The 15560-nt window shown below is 43.4% G+C and overlaps 1 long non-coding RNA gene across 1 annotated transcript in view; it reads right to left on the bottom strand.

Annotated features, from left to right (window-relative positions):
- LOC141127856 (uncharacterized) overlaps positions 1-15560 on the bottom strand; it is a 574076-nt gene that overhangs the window by 153682 nt on the left and 404834 nt on the right. The window lies entirely within an intron of this gene.

The following is a 15560-nucleotide window of genomic DNA, read 5'->3' as shown; positions in this document are numbered from 1 at the left end:
GATGAGCTCCTCAACCTACTGCTGCTACTTCTCTGTCCAGTCATAAGTTGGGGGCAGGAAGCTGACCTAGCTGTCCTGCTTAATTGAGCAGAGAAAAGTCAGGACCCTAATCTGACTGTGCTGTGTGGTCAAGCTTTTTTAAAGGTCAGAAATGGATAGACAGAAATACAAATTATTTGGCTGGTAAAAACAAATCCCAAATATGTGTTTCAACTGTGTATTTAGTTGGTTGTCTGGAGTTCCACTTTCAATACCAACTTCTAGTAAAGCTTTTTACAACTGTATAAACTAAAGTAGTATTTTGACTTGCTTATTAAGACCTTTTTAAGGTTTAACCACTTGAGGTCTGGGCCATAGCTGAATGACAGCCACAGCGTGGACCTCAATTTCCGGGAGGCCGTCATAGGACGTCCTCCCCTGTGCACGTGCACCCTGCAGGGCATGCGGTGCGCGCACTGTGATCGCCGAGTCACGGAAACTCGGATGATCACAGATCCGAGTAAGGGGCCGGTCCCGGCCCATTACCACGTGATCAGCTGTCAGCTGTGATCACATGATGTAAACAAAAGCTCGCTAATCGTTTTTTTTTTTTTTCTCCTCACGCTATCAGCGTGAGGAGAAAAAAAAGCCGATCACCAGCTTATGTTAAAGGAACATCAGTCCCGACACTACCTGCCTGGAGTTTGCATGTTCTCCCTGTGCCTGCGTGGGTTTCCTCCGGGTACTCCGGTTTCCTCCCACACTCCAAAGACATGCTGGTAGGTTAATTACATCCTGTCTAAGTTGTCCCTAGTATGTATGAATGTGAGTTAGGGACCTTAGATTGTAAGCTCTTTGAGGGTAGGGACTGATGTGAATGTACAATGTATATGTGAAGCGCTGCGTTAATTGACAGCACTATATAAGTACCTGAAATAAATAAAAAATAAGGGGTGGACAAGACAATGAGTCAGACTGTAGAAAGGGAACTGTAGCTGGCAGATACACATGAACATCACGGCACGTCCACTGGGGAAAATAACAATTTTATGCCCTGCAGGTTTTGTAAGTTTGCCCACTTACAAAAAAAAATGAAGGGTCTAGAATTTTTATGATAGGTGCATTTTAAATGATAGAGACAACATATCAACCAAACATCCAGAAAAACACATGATACAAATGTTATAAATTGAGGTACAGTGAGTTAAATTAAGTATTTGATCCCCTACCAACCAACAATAATTCTGGCTCCCACGGACTGGCTACAGTATGTGCTCATGTGGTACACAGATTAGTCCTGTCAATTTAAGAACTTGTTATGTATATAAAAGATACCTGTCCATAGAATCTCTTTCTACCATTCAAGCCTAACTATCATGGGCAAGACCAAAGAGCCTTCAAAGAGCATCAGGGACAAGATTGTAGACCTGCACAGGCCCATGTGAAGTTTGCTAATAAACATCTAAATGATTCAGAGAAGAATTGGGAGAAAGTGCTGTAGTCAAATGAGATCAAAATTTGAGCGCTGTAGCATTAATTTCACTTGCCATGTTTGGAGGAAGAAAAATGCTGACTGTGACCCTAAGAACACTATCCCTACAGTCAAGCACGGAGGTGGAAACATTATGCTTTGGGGTTGTTTCTCTGCTAAAAGTACAGGCCGACTTTGCTGCATTGAGGGGCCAAATGACGGGGCCATGTAAAATCTTGGATGAAAACCTTCTTCCCTCAGCCAGAACACTAAAAAAAGATCATGGATGGGTCCAGCATGACAATGACACAAAACATACCGCCAAGGCAACAAGGGAGTGGCTCAAAAAGAAGCACATTAAGGTAAGCACATTAAGGTCATGGAGTGGCTTAGCCAGTCTCCAGACCTTTAATCCAAAGAAAATGTATGGAGGGAGCTGAAACTTCAAGTTGCCAAGCAACTGTAAGGATTTAGAGAAGATTTGTAAAGAAGAGTGGAGCAAAATCCCCTAATGAGATGTGTGCAAACCTGGTAACCAACTACAAAAAATGTCTTACCTCTGTGCTTGCCAGCAAGGGTTTCTCCACCAAGTACTAAGTCATGTTTTCCATGGGGATCAAGTACTTATGTTATACCGTATATACTCGAGTATAAGCCGAGATTTTCAGCCCTTTTTTTAGGCTGAAAGTGCTTCCCTCGGCTTATACTCGAGTCACCGCCGTCTGCCTACCTGATCAGCGTGTCATGCAGACAGACGGCGGCCATTCCAGTGTTCAAAAGCTGCGCCTCCTCCTTGTCTGCGATAGGCAGAACACTTAATTTCCCAGCAGTCAGTGTTCAGCCTATCACGGACATCCTCTCATCCTCGTCCGTGGTATGAGGATGAGCGGATGTCCGTGACAGGCTGAACACTGACTGCCAGGAAATTGAGTGTTCTGCCTATCGCAGACGAGGAGGAGGAGCGGCTTTTGAACACTGGAATGGCCGCCAAATGTTTTTATAACCCACTGACCGGGCAATGGTGGCTGCAGATTGGCACAGGTAGGCTGCACAGGACACAGGGAGGCATGCACGGGACACAGGGAGGCATGCAGCTGCAGATGGGCATTGTTGACCCTCTTTTCCACTTACAGTAGCTGCTGCATTTCTCACCCTTGGTTTATACTCGGGTCAATACGTTTTCCCAGTTTTTTGTGGTAAATTAGGAGCCTTGGCTTATATTCGGATCGACCTATACTCTAGTATATACGGTAAATTGAGTTGCAGTTCAGTGAGTAAAATATAGTGAGTTTCATGTTTTTTTTCTGGATTTTTGGTTGATATTCTGTCACTTTAAAATACACCTATGATAAAAATGATAGACCCTTAATTTCTTTGTAAGTGGGCAAACTTACAAAATCTGCAGGGGATCAAATAATTATTTTCCCCTGCAGATTTTGGGAAGGCAGGCCAGAGGGACAAGAAGAAGTAAAGTAGGGAGGAAACTTAAGTCATTCTGAAACCCAAACTGCAAAGAAGATGTTACCCACCAGTCATCTCAGCCGGCCCATGAGCATCGATCCAGGTGGACCATACTTTATCAAACTTCTTGGGACAGTTTTTCTACTTTCATAAGTTAGTTTGCACAATGGTAAGACTGCATTTACCGCAGACACCCAGCAAGTTAGTGTGGGCGAAGTGGGCTGCATCCATCTGGGAAGCTCCCTGCAGTATAGTGCAAAAAACAAGAAAAGCTTCAGATATCTAGAGGCCACAACATCCTCCATAATACCCAGTAACACCATAAGTGGATCAAGCTGCAGAGACCAATCATTGAGCTCTTTTATCACCGACTCCCAATATGGTCTGCATAAAGGGAGAGTTTTTCATGCAAAGGTCCCACCTGGATTCCCTTCACCCTAGGGTCACGGGAAAGAAAAATCGCCAAAGGCTCAATAGCCAAGGCAAACAAACCCAGGGAGAGTGGGCAGCCCTGTCGTGTCCCTCTAAATAACGGGAAGGGGGCAGAAAGTATTCTATTAACACTAGCCATCCGATTCCGATACAGCAGCTTCAACCAATTAATGAAGTTGGGACCAAACCCAAAACACTCCATCATATCCAGAGAAATTCCCACTCAACAGAGTTGAACGCCTTCTTGGCGTCAAGAGAAGCTACGACTCCTGGGGAATCCTCATTTGCTATAGAAATGTGGATGAATAGTCACCTGATATTTATGTCGGTCCCTCTGCCCGGCATAAAGCCAGACTGGTCTGGATGTACTAAGGCAGTGATAACTGTGTTCAGTCGACGAGCCAGGATTTTCATGAGCAGCTTAGCGTCCACATTTAATAGCGAAATAGGACGGTAAGAGGTGCAAAGCCCAAGATCTTTACCCGGGTTAGGCACAACTATCATCGCCTCAGACATTGTCGGTGGAAGAGTCCCGTCCCTCTACAATTTCACAAGCAAAGTGTGAAAACGTGGTGCCAGATCATCTGCCTTGTAAAACCCCACAGGAAAGCCACCCGGGCCCAGAGTCTTCCCTGCTTGAAGAGAGGAGATAGCCGTCTGGACCTCTTTTAAAGTTATAGGGGAGTCAAGTCTGTCTCTATCCACTGAAATAGTGTCAAACTTTTACCCTTAAAAATCTCCATAGGCGACGTTTAAAAAATTCTACAGGTTGCATGTTTTGCGTTACAGAGGAGGTCTAGGGCTAGAATTATTGCTCTCGCTCTACCGGTCGTGGCGATACCTCACATGTGTGGTTTTACCACCGTTTTCATATGTGGGCGCTACTCACGTATACGTTCGCTTCTGCGCACGAGCTCGTCGGGACAGGGCGCTTTAAAATTTGTTTTTTTTTTTTTTTTTATTGTTTATTTTACTTTTATTTAATTTTTTCATTGTTTTAAAAAAAAAAAATTGGATCACTTTTATTCCTATTACAAGGAATGTAAACATCCCTTGTAATAGAAAAAAGCATGACAGGTCCTCTTAAATATGAGATCTGGGGTCAAAAAGTCCTCAGATCTCATATTTAGACTAAAATGCAAAAAACAAAAAAAAAAGTCGTTTAAAGAAATGACACAAAAAAAATTGTGCCTTTAAGAGAAGTGGGCGGAGCCGACGTAATGATGTCGCTCCGGCCGTCCTATGGTATAGAGACGGGTGGGCGCCATCTTGGCCTCACTCGTCTCTATACCCAGGCACAGAAAGGACCCGATCGCCTCCGCCGCTACCGACGGCTCCGGTAAGCGGCGGAGGGCACGGGAGAGCGGCGGGAGGGGGGGTGGCACCTCTCCTGCCGCCGATAACGGTGATCTCCGCAGAGACCACCATTATCGTGTACAGAAACGCCGGCCCTAAAGATGGATACCTCTGTTGTGGCAGCAGCTGCTGCCGTTACCGAGATATCCATCTTTAAAGTAATGACGTATATATACAGTGGCCGGTCGTTAAGTGGCTATACTTGTCCATCAAGATCGGGAAATCAACAGGTGCAAGGTACATAGAAAGTTAGTTCGGAGTGTAGTTTACCCGCGAGGTGTGCCTCTAAACTTTTATGCCCCGTACACACGATAGGATTTTCCGACAACAAATGTTCGATGGGCGCTTGTCGGAAATTCCGACTGTGTGTAGGCTCCATTGAACATTTTCCATCGGAATTTCCGACAAACAAAATTTGAGATCTGGATTTCAAGTTTTCCAACAAAATCCGTTGTCGGAAATTCCGATCGTGTGTACACAATTCCGACGCACAAAATTCCACGCATGCTCGGAATCAAACAGAAGAGCAGCACTGGCTATTGAACTTAATTTTTCTCGGCTCGTCGTACGTGTTGTACGTCACCACGTTCTTGACGTTCGGAATTTCCTACAACATTTGTGTGACCCTGTGTATGCAAGACAAGTTTGAGCCAACATCCGCTGGAAATAATTCCAGGATTTTGTTGTCGGAAAAGCCTATTGTGTATACAGAGCATTAGAATGCTTAGTCTACAACCATCTGAGCTCCTACCTCTGTGAAAACAGCCTTCTTGCCCCCTAAGACCCCTTGTGTATACAGAGCATTAGAATGCTTAGTCTACAACCATCTGAGCTCCTACCTCTGTGAAAACAGCCTTCTTGCCCCCTAAGACCCCTTTCACACTGGGGCGGTTTGCAGGCGGTATTGCGCTAAAAATACCGCCTGCAAACCGCCCCTAAACAGCCTCCGCTGTTTGTTCAGTGTGAAAGCCCGAGGGCTTTCACACTGAAGCGGTGCGCAGGCAGGGCGGTAAAAAAAGTCCTGCAAACCGCTTTTTTGGAGCGGTGAAGGAGCGATGTATTCACCGCTCCTGCCCATTGAAATCAATGGGACAGCGCGGCTATACCGCGGCTATAGCTGCGCTGTACGAGGGATTTTAACCACCAGCGCTAAAAATAGTGCTGTTGTACCGCCAACGCCCCCACCGCCCCAGTGTGAAAGGGGCCTTACTGTCTGGCTTTCACTCTCAACACTCCACAGAGACTGCCCTACTAAAACTCACTATGTACTAACTGCTAAAACCAATGGCTACTACTCCATACTCCTACTACTAGACCTTACTGCTGCCACCCGCTACTCAAAAAAAGGCAATCCCTTGGGCTCCAAGACGCTACTCTTTCCTGCTTTTCCTCCTACCTATCATAGCATTCCTTCAGTGTCGCTGACAACTTTGTCTTCTCTCTACCTTCTCTTTCTCTAGAAGTCCGTCCCCCACCCCCCAGGTTCTGTCCTCAGGCCCCTTCTCTTCTCCGTTTACACCTCCTCCCTTCATCACTTGATAAACTCCCATGGCTTTCAATACCAATCCTATGCTGATGACACCAAAATCTATCTCTACTCCCAACCTCACCCCTTCAGTCTCCTCTCACGTTACTAACTTATTAACTGATAAATCAGTATGGATGTCACACCAGTACGTCAACCTCAATCTTTCCAAAACTGAACCAAATACCCCCCCCCCGCCCCCAGCTTCTCCATCATGATCAATAATACTACTATCAGTCCCAGGTGTAATCCTGGGCGCTGACCTTTCCTTTCAGCCCCAAATCCAATCACAGTCCAAATCTTGTAGACTTGACCTCTGTAACATCACCAAAATAAGCCCTTTTTAACCAATGAAACCACTAAGCAACTCATTCACTCACTTGCTATCTCTTGCTTTGACTATTGCAAATCCCCCCCGATGGGCCTACCTCTATGAAAGCTATTCCCCCTTTCATTCAATCATGAATGCTGCTGCCAGACTTATCCACCTTACCGATCACTCAGTGTCAGTCTGTCTGTCAATCCCTCCATTGGCTTCCGATTGAGAATAAAATTTAAAATACTAACATCATACAAATCCATTTACAACTCTGGCCCAAGCAACAGTACATCACCAATTTAGTCTCAATATATCACCCAAACCGTTCTCTCTGCTCCTCCCAAGACTGCCTGCTGTCTAGCTACCCAGTCTCTTCCTCAAATGCTCATCTCTTTTCCAGAGATGGTGGGGGGGGATAGTGTTAACCCTTTCGTTACCAGGTCTGTACACCGTACAGACCTGACAGTGGGGGGGTTTACACACATTCCCGGTGGCTACATTCCACATCCTTGATAACGGGCCCCCCCCCCCCCTGCACTCAGCCCCCACAATGTATCCTGGGCTTTGCTTGCCCATCTGCCACCGGGAAGTGGGGAAGGAGAAGAGTGGTCCGCTCTCCTCTCCTTGTTACAGACCCGGAAAGCGATGTCTTTGACGTCACTTCTGGGTCTGCCTCCCAGTGTTCCCGGCAATCTGCATTGCCTTACATTCACGGAGCTCAGGGGAGAGGGCCCATGGATGTCTCATTAAAGAGAACCTGTCACCAAAGAATCATCACATAGGGGACTATTTGTCCCCTATGTGATAAAAAAAAGTAAAAAAAAATTTCCTTTAACTAATGAAAAATTTAAATTACACCAAAGCCCCCCCATCCCCACATATATGCAGGTACGAACATAAACGCACACGGGGCTGCCAAAGCATGAAAGCGCAGATTGCAATACACATTGCATTTCACTGCACACACTGGAGTAAAAGCAATATTCTAGCGCCAGACCTCTTCCGTAACACTAAACTGATGACCAATGAAGTGTTGCCTATGAAAAAATATAGGGTACTAAAGTTTGTAGCCATTTCACGGGCACATGCAAATTTAAGCTTTGACATGTTGGGTAACTATTTACTTGGGTTTACCTTATCTTTTACCAAAAAAATGGGTAATTTATTGCGTTTTTGTGCCCTTAAATTAACTAGTGTATTTTTTACTGAAATTTTGTGGTAATATTGTGTGACATAAAAATTTGGAACTACCACTATTTTAGGGGACGGGGCCGAGCTATGGCTCTGTTTATGAATGGACATGTGGCTTCTTGAATGTGCCTGCTTAGGTGTCTCCATTGCGAGCTCTAGGGGCACTCAGCAGGAGAGAGGGACCAAGAGCGCCAGTGAGGAACCTGAGAAGAGGAGGATTGGGGCTGCTCTGTGAAAAGAACCACTGCACAGAGCAGGTGAGTATGACATGTTGACAGTATGTATTTTAGGGTACAAAAACCCTAGTCTTGAACAATTTACAAAGGATAAAAGATAATAGAAACACGTGATAGCATCTTCATAGAATTTTATATACCTTTTAGGGGCAAAAGTATGCTGTTTACCATATCAATCAGTAGCTTGTTATAGTTCTTTATATTTCCTAGCTCATATACCTCTGTCAAGGACTTCTTTTTTTTGTGGGGGGGGGGGGGGGGGGGGGCTGATTTATTAATGGAGTTCACACTAATAATTTTCACCGCAGTTATTCAATTGTGCAAAGCAGATTTCTGTTCATCTTGAATGCCTGTTAATGTTTAGATGCCATACACTTGATTGGATAATTGAAGTGAATATTTAAACATCTTTTAGTGAAGATTCTCAACTCATTTAATAAATCAAACAATCCAACACAAAATAGTGGGACCCCTTGTAATGTCTGTAGTTCTGGCTCCAGGGGGTGAAGAAAAAACATTTTTTGATGTTCCAGTCGTGTGATCAGGATTTGGTGAAGAAAAACCTTCCCTTGGTGTCCAGTCATGTGATCAGAATTTGGTGGAATGACAAAAGCATGGCAATTACTGCACTTGTTTAACAGCTGCAAACATATAGTAAGTATTTACCAACATTAAAGATCAACATAGCAAAGTAACATTTTTGGTAGAATAAAAAACACAATTCGTGTATATAATACTGCATTGTCTGCATGCACCATAAATGTGAAGAAAATATAAAGCCACATAAGAAAAAGGCATTTAAATACTGAATACTATAATTACAGTTATTATTCCCCAAACAGTTAATAAAATGGGGAGAATTCACAAAGAGTGACGTAGACACTCTTTTGAATTCCGTCACTCTTCCACATGACAAATGTGCTGTGAGTGACAGATATGTATGTATATGTTGGCACAGGTACATAAATCTTTCGCATGGAGAAGGGGTGGCACTGTAACTGGAATGCTCATACCATGAAAACTCTATTTTCAGCTACTTGCTAGCCAAAACACTGTCAGTTGTGTAGCCACCAGCATCATAGCAATGGATGATTCATCCCTCGCCCCAGTCAGCCGACAGCTGAAAGTAAACTGACATGGACATTCATTGTACTGTTCATTTAAGCACAAGAGAATCCATTTTGTTCTCACTGTTGAAATGTGTTCTGTAACCTTCACCTAACACACAGACACTTCTCCTACTAAACGCTCTCTACTCCCCCCTCCCTTTTCAAGGTTTTACTTTTGCAATTGTTCTATTCGCTAGTTAAGTGTTCTTGCATAGCAAGACCACTTACTGTTATCTCACATATATATTATTAAGTGTTCTTGCATAGCAAGACCACTTACTGTTATCTCACATATATATTATTCTTATTATTATAGCCAAAATTACCACCCTAACTCCTCCCACAGTTTTTACACTACATAGACAAGTAATATACCGAAACGTGCGGATTGTTCCCGAATGGTGTGCTATTACTTTGTGGAACGTTTCGCCGAATGGTTCACAAAATATCGTCATTTTTGCGGCGAAATTGGTCCCATAGGAATGAATGGGGAAACTAGAGTGGGAGATGACAAAAGCTGAAAAATCAGAACATGATTTCTAAACTGCCGCCACTCCCTCATTTTCAAGCCCACCTACACAAATCTTATATCAAAACGTTCAGCTATCCCTGCTGCCACTAAACATGTCCACGGCTAAGCCATAGTCCTGATAGTTTTCACAATATGACCATTTGTTTGTAACTCACGCCGTCCATTGACATTCATTGAAACTACACTCTAGCCCCCTCCAAATTTGAAGGGCAATTTCTAAACTGCGACCGTGCCTTCATTTTTAATATTTCACAGACATACTATACATCAAAATCTAGGTCTGGGTCTTGTGATTCTCACAATATAAAGATCTTCGCTGTAGGATGTATAGTTTTTAAAATACGGCCATTTGTTTAGAGGTCATTTCAGGAAATTTTAGCCATTAATCAGAGTGTACTGTTAGTGTTTGTTTTGTTGCCATGGTTACCAAAGCTTCTGTTATACACAGGGGGGGAGGTGGCTGGAGCATCTCAGCTCTGATTACAGAGCCCGGGGGAGGGGACAGACACACCATGTACTGATTTATAATAGAGGAATATGATGGGGCAGTTTTGATGGGGTAATTCTGATGGGGCAGTTTTGATGAAGTAGTATTTGGGAAGCATAAACAGGGCATGAGCGTTGCTAGGAAACAGTGGTTGTAAACACAAGATGCTGAGACACCCCAAATGCATGTGACTTCATCTGCTACACTTGATAATGCTTGTAGACTCCTCCCACAGTTTTTACACTACAGAGACAAGTAATATACCGAAACGTGCGGATTGTTCCCGATTGGTGTGCTATCACTTTGTGGAACGTTTCGCCGAATGGTCCACGAAATATCGTCGTTTTTGCGGCGAAATTGGTCCCATAGGAATGAATGGCAAAATGTTCAAAAGGAAATGTTGCTAGGAAACAGTGGTTGTAAACACAAGATGCTGAGACACGCCAAATGCATGTGACTTCATCTGCTAGACTTGATAATGCTTGTAGACTCCTCCCACATTTTCCACACTACAGAGACAAGTAATATACCGAAACGTGCAGATTTTTCCCGATTGGTGTGCTATTACTTTGTGGAACATTTCGCCGAATGGTCCACGAAATATCGTCGTTTTTGCGGCAAAATTGGTCCCATAGGAATGAATGGCGAAATGTTCAAAACTAGAGTGGGAGGTGACAAAAGCTGACAACCCCATGATCAGCCAAAACATTATGACCGCCCCATGTAAAAAAAAAAAATATTTTTGAAAAAAATAAAAATTAATTTTTGAAAAAAAAATATTTTTGAAAAAAAAATATATTTTTGAAAAAAAAATTACTTTTGAAAAAAAAAAAATTAAAAAAAAAATCATTTTTGAAAAAAACAAAATTCATTTTTGAAAAAAACAAAATTCATTTTTGAAAAAAAAAATTTCATTTTTGAAAAAAAAAATCATTTAAAAAAATCATTTTTGAAAAAACAAAAAAACAAAATCATTTTTGAAAAAACAAAAAAACAAAATCATTTTTGAAAAAAAAAAAATCACAAAGCTCTGAGGGGAATTATAGCTCCTCTCACACAGCTCTAAGGACAATTATAGCATTATAGCTCCTCCCACACAGCTTGGAGGGAAGTTATAGCTCCTCCAATACAGCTTTGAGGGGAATTATAGCTCCTCCCACACAGCTCAAAGGGGAATTATAGCATTATAGCTTAGCATTATAGCTCCTCCCACACAACTCTGAGGGGAATTATAGTTTCTCCCACACCTCTGTGAGGGGAATGCGCTGAGGGGAATTACAGCTTAGCATTATAGCTCCTCCCACACAGCTGAGGAGAATTAGAGCTCCTCCCACACAACTCTGAGAGGAATTATAGTTTCTTCCACACCGCTGTGAGGGGAATTATAGCTCCTTTTAAACAGCTCTGAGGGGAATTATAGCTTCTCCCACACAACTCTGATGGGAAATGTAGCTTCTCCCACACAGCTCTGAGGGGAAATATAGCTTCTCCCACACAGCTCTAAGGGGAATTATAGCTCCTCCCACACAACACTAAGGGGAATTGTATCTCCTCCCACACAGCTCTGAGGGGAATTATAGCATTATTGCTCCTCCCACACAGCTCAGAGGGGAGTTATAGCTCCTCCCACACAGCTCTGAGGCGAATTATAGCTCCTCCTCCAACACAACTCTGAGGGGAATTATAGCTCTTCGAACAAAGCTCTGAGGAGAATTATAGCTCCTTCCACAAATATCATCATGCCATCTAAAGGAAAGAGATCTAAAGCTGCAAAGATACGCTGGACTAAACTGGATCCGGAGCCCCACAGCAGCATAGTGGATATGGAGGTTTGTGACAGTGAATGTGCCCAGGAGGTACATAGTGAACCTGTGGTGTCATTTTCATGTTCAACTCAGTGTCAAGTTCAAGAGCACAGTGACAGTGTGATGGGCACTTCTGAAAACCATGGCATGCAAGAACCATGTGTACCAAGTGAGATTTCTGTGCAGGCATCATTTCATCAGGGTCATCATGGCTATGGAAGGTTAAGGAACAAACAGTGTACATGCATGGCTCTGACATTTTTGGCATACCACAGTGAGCTTGATGACGTGAGAAAGGGTGATCTTGATCAAATACTGAAGAAGGGCAACAGCTTGTATGGCTCAACAATAAAACAGCTAAAACAAAGAAATGTCTATCAGCATCAACACTTGACAATGGAAGAAGTGCCCCTCAGAGTCAACACTGACAAATATGAGTATAACGTTGTTAAATCTCCAGTGTTATCGGGATGTATGAGAGACACGGTAGACGGTGACAACCAAGGTTGGTTTGTTGACCTCTCCACAAGACTTCAGTGCCTCAATGCAGATGTTACACATGCACTTTTTATAGTAGTGCCATATTGCATTGCATTGTTCAGAGACAAGTCTGGGAGATATGGACTGTTTGATTCTCATAGTCGAAATAAGGATGGACTTCCTGCCACTGGAAAAGGAAAAGCTGTTATGATCACTTTTACACATTTGAGTGATATGGGGGCAAGGATTTATAAGTTGTATGAATTGCTCCTTACAGACACCAGAGGCCCTATTGATGGACTGCAGTATGACTTCATGCCAGTCTCATTTCATCGTGCAAGACGTCTGTCAGATGGTTTGCTGTCCCCACTGGTGCAATCTGACAAACCACATAATGCAAAGCATGTGGAGAACAAAGTGACACAGATGACCAAAGATGTAACACACACTGGATTCCCAGCCAGCAAGCATTCTCCACGGTCAGTTGATGCGAAATCCTCACAGGGCATATGGAAGGACAGTAAGGCATTGTCCAAATTAAATGCACAGAGACGACAAAAACTGAAGACAAGACACAGAAATGAAAGAAGGCGTGATTTCAAGGCTACAAAGATGTCTGTCACCAATAAGAAAAGGACATACATCACCAGCCGATACAGAGCAGATGCTGATTTTAAGTTGAAGCAGAAGCAATATATCATTCGCAAATATGCAACAGATGCCAATTTCAACTTGAAGCAGAAGCAATACATCACCAGAAAATATGCGACAAATGCAGATTTCAACTTGAAACAGAAGCAGTACACCACCAGAAAATATGCGACAAATGCAGATTACAACTTGAAGAAGAAGCAATACATCACCAGAAAATATGCCACAAATGTCGATTTCAAGTTGAAGCAGAAGCAATACATCACCAGAAAATATCATAATGATCCTGCTTTCAGAAAACGTCACTTGCAACATTGCATGAGTTACATGAAAATGAAGCGTCAAACTCAAGCAGATTTTCGCATAACCCATAAGATGCAATGTGCCTTCAAAATAAGAATGAAATACAGACGATGGACTCGTGTCATGCGGGAATGCAGTCAACCAGTGGACAACAGCCTAATGCAGACAGCTATATCCACTTTCCATGAATGCATTAAAGCTGGGCCAACATTTGTGTGCACGATGTGTCATCGCACCCTTTTCCCTAACCAAGTGAAACATTGCATTCACAGCAATTACAAGAAGAATCTACACATTGTTGCTGCCTGTTTGACAGGGAAATATGTCCATGTGTGCAACAATCACTGTCAAGGACCTGAACAATGCACCGTACCAGATGAAAGGACCAAAGAATGGATTTGTCACAACTGTGATTTACATTTAAAAGCAGGACACAAATCATCCATCGCTGTAGCTAACAACATGGAGCTGGCGCCCATTCCCCCAGAGCTCTGCGATTTGAATGTGCTGGAAAGACAACTTTTGGCCAAAATACTGCCATTTGCCAAGATCATCACACTTCCCAAAGGTCGACAGGCAGCTATACATGGCGCTGTAGTGTGTGTGCCATCCGAGGTGGAAACCACGGTCAATACTCTACCAAGATCGCACAGCAAATCCCAGTTACACAGAGTCAAGCTGAAAAGACGTCTGACTTACAAAGGCCACCAGCTGTTTCATTATGTCAACATGGGAAATGTAGTAGCAGGTCTGTCAAAACTCATTGACACACACCCCGACTACAGTGACATTTCAATTAGAGTGGATGAGACAATCGCTGATGATGATGATAATGATGATGGGATGGAACTCGACAGTTGTGACGAAACTGAAATGATGGAGATACTTGAACGCATCGAAAATTGTGATCCATCAGAGGTACAGTCTGCATGTTTACCGGCTGCTTCTGAGCAACAGGAAGGCCATGACCAACAACCTCCCAATGCAGAGGATGAGAAGGATACACTAAGACCTGGAATTGGCCTAGACAGTTGTTTGCAGCCATCTGACCTTGGAGAGGAAGCACTGACACACGGTGATGGAATATTCAGCATTGCACCTGCACAAGGAAACACACCTGTCAGCTTCTTTAAAGTTCCTAGGCTTGAGGCAATGGCTTTCCCTGTTCAGTTCCCTACTGGACAGAATACATTGGACCAGGCAAGACAAGTCAAACTGTCCCCGAGCATGTATTTCAATGCAAGGCTTTTTTGTGTTGATACTCGTTTTGCAAGAGACACAAGCTACCTCTTCTTTGCGCAGTTTGTCACAGAAACACACATGGCCAAAAGCAGCATGTCCATCCAGTTAAGGAAAGGAAAACCCAATACCAGGGATGGACGGAAAATATCCAACAAGCTGCTACAGGACAAGTGTGAGGTTGAGAGGTTGGTGCGAAACCGAGATGCCACAAGGTTCATGCAACCACTGAGAGGGAGTCCAGCTTACTGGGATAAAAATCTGAAGAATTTGCTAGCCATGGTCAGACAATTGGGTAAGCCAACATTTTTTCTTACCTTCTCTGCTGCAGAATTCAGATGGCCAGAGGTAATAACGGCAATAAAGGCACAACAAGGTCAAAAGGTGGATTTTGCGGGGCTAGACTGGGCTGAAAAGTGTGACATTCTTCGAGGCAACCCAGTGACCACCATGCGCATGTTTGACAAACGGGTTGATGCTCTGATGCGAGAGCTGCTGTTGGGTCCTGCACAGCCAATTGGTGAAGTTATCGATTATGGGTTGAATTTCAGGCGAGAGGGAGCCCTCATATACATTGTCTCTGTTGGGTAGCAGGAGCTCCTATATTTGGACAAGACAGTGATGACAAGGTGTGTGCCTTTATAGATCATAACATCTCATGCCAGCTGCCTGATGAAGCCAAACAGGCCTTACTTCACAGATTTGTAACAGAACTTCAAATGCACAGCAGATCTCATTCAAAATCATGCAAGAAAGGTAACAGAGTATGCAGATTTGGATTTCCAAAGCCACCTATTAGAAAAACGAGGATAACTTACCCGATGCCAGAAGAACAAGGAGATTGTGCAATGAAACCACAAGCAGCCAAAAACAAACTGAAACCAGTCTGGGATTTGCTTAATAACCCAAAAGTGCAGCTTGAAGACATGTCACAGCTACTGGCACAGTGTGATATGACTTTGAATCAGTACAACTCGTACATTC

The sequence above is a fragment of the Aquarana catesbeiana genome, linkage group LG02, assembly GCF_042186555.1.
Source record: "Aquarana catesbeiana isolate 2022-GZ linkage group LG02, ASM4218655v1, whole genome shotgun sequence".
Taxonomy (NCBI): Eukaryota; Metazoa; Chordata; class Amphibia; order Anura; family Ranidae; genus Aquarana; species Aquarana catesbeiana.
Note: the sequence above shows the minus strand (reverse complement) of the source record. Positions and strands in the feature narration are given on the sequence as shown.